Source organism: Elephantulus edwardii, unplaced genomic scaffold, assembly GCF_000299155.1.
Source record: "Elephantulus edwardii isolate Elephantulus edwardi_28Jun2011 unplaced genomic scaffold, EleEdw1.0 scaffold00382, whole genome shotgun sequence".
Classification (NCBI taxonomy): Eukaryota; Metazoa; Chordata; class Mammalia; order Macroscelidea; family Macroscelididae; genus Elephantulus; species Elephantulus edwardii.
In genome coordinates, this window is record NW_006400132.1 from 1,401,931 (window position 1) to 1,404,235 (window position 2,305).

A 2,305-nucleotide genomic window follows, 5' to 3' on the forward strand; every position below is an offset into this window, starting at 1 on the left:
TGAAAGCAGATTTGGTCAACGCAATATGTATCCTGATCTCTTAACTGTTGATCCCAAGTTGACTATTAATCCATGTAAGATGAACTCTCTTACTATTTTCTCCATTTAACATTCTTCTAAGTGGAATAGCACTGGTCTGTCCATTTGCTGTATGGAGGTAACTCGTGGTTACTGCTAAACACTGTGACACTGATGTGCCAAATGTGATAATGGTTACCCATGGTGGACAGTGTTTGGTGGAGCTCCCAAATAAAAACAAGCTTGGAAGCAGGAGTAGCATCCACTTCCAAAATAGCTTGCCTCCAGAAAATTACAGAAATGATCAAAGTTATACAAGTGTTCAAGTCTTTTGTTCTTAGGAACGCTATGAGTCATCTGTGACTCGACAACATTTAACAACAACATGTATGGATGAAATGGAATGACACAGAAACTGGGTTCATGGGGATAGGTGTATTGGAGTCAAGGAGACTGGCTCAGAATAGGGCAAATTTCAGAGTTGCGGGCAACTTGATGAAACATAACAACAACAACGTGTAGAATTTAATTAATTTTTCTATAGGAATAACTAGCAAAATAAATATTTAGATTACTTTCCATTAAATATAAGTACTTTCATTACTCAGTTCTGCTACTCTGTTGTGAAATATTAGCCCATCAATGTTATTTATTTATTTTAAAAATAGTTATTTTCCTGCATTAATGTAACCACCTGGTGGCACTGTTGATTAAATTTGGGGGAGGGGAATCTAAATTTCCAATATGTTTTTTATATAAGGAATTTGCTATATTAAAGTTGCAAATCATGTGTGTTTCCTATTGGTGCTGTTCTACTTTAATGTATCAATGCTGCATAGCTATTGCTGGGAAAAAGATATTGAAAATTACTTATACTAAAATCTGAACTATTTCTAGGTATTGTTGTTATGTACCAATAAGTGTGAAATGACCTATAGCTGACCCTTCAGCAGGCTTTTAGAAGCAGAAAATTGCATGAAAGTCCATTGCCCGTCTTTCTCCCCTGAAGCTGCTGGGGTATATAGAACACTATGCCTTCCGGTTGACATCACAGCTCCTTGCCACTAGGCCTCCAGAACTTCCTGAGAAATTCAATAGAATGTTGATATTTGTCAAATTCAAACACTTAAAAATTATATGCTTAATATTTTAAATTTAATTGAATAACTTTGTAATTGAATAGTTTGTAATCATAATTTTGTATTTAAATGGAGAAATTATCTCAATTTGAATTTAGTTCTTAAAAAAGGAGAAAAATGTCACTTTTTGACAGTCAATTTCTTGATTCAATTGCACGTAATTTAGCATGTATACCACTATATTCTGAGGAAGTTATATCTGAACTTCAACCACAATCATGCATATTATTAATAAATATGTAAAATTACACTGTGAATTTATTTACAATATGATCATATCCTTACTATGATTTTAAATGCATATAATGAACTACACTGTTGTTCTTTTGTGCCATCGAGTCACCTGTGACTCATAGCGACCCTATGTACAACAGCTGTAAACCCTGCCCTAGCCCTTGTCAATCTCACTGTCTCCGACGCGCCTATCCCCATTTCCCCAGTGACGGAATCAATTCATCTCATCAAGTGTCTTCCTCTCCTGCGCCGTCCCTCCAACCTCCCAAGCATGTCGGCCCCCTCCAAGGACTGGTCTCTCCTTGCAACATGCCCAAAGTATGTCAGATGAAGCTTCAGAATTCTTGCTTCCAAGGAGCAGTCTGGCTTCACCGTCTCAAGGATGAACTTATTTGCATTCCTAGCAGTCCATGGTATATTCATTACTCTTCTCTAGCACCAAAGCTCAAAGGCATCAATTTTCCTTCTATCATCCCTAGTCACTGTCCAGTTCTCTGAAGCATAGCAAGTGATTGCAAAGACCATGGCCTGTATAAGGCTTACCTTTGTCTCCAGACCGACATTGTTGCTCCTCAGTACCTTGAAGAGGTCTGTGAAAACAGACTTTCCCATTGAAATATGTCTTTTAATTTCCTGGCTGCTGGTGCCAAGAGTGTAGGTTGTAGAGTCAAAGAAACTAAAGCTGTTAGCAATCTCAATGACTACACTAGCATATGAAATTATGTACACAATGAATTTATAAACTTGAGGAAATTTTTAAGCAAATTATTCTTTGTGGAAGGAAAAAGATATCATATAAAGTTTACTTAAAAATCTTGGCATTCATTTAAAAGAAAAATTACATCAAAAAAACTAAAAATACTATTTCTTTTTAAACATAGTTTGAAAGTAACTGAGTTCTTGGACAAAAATCT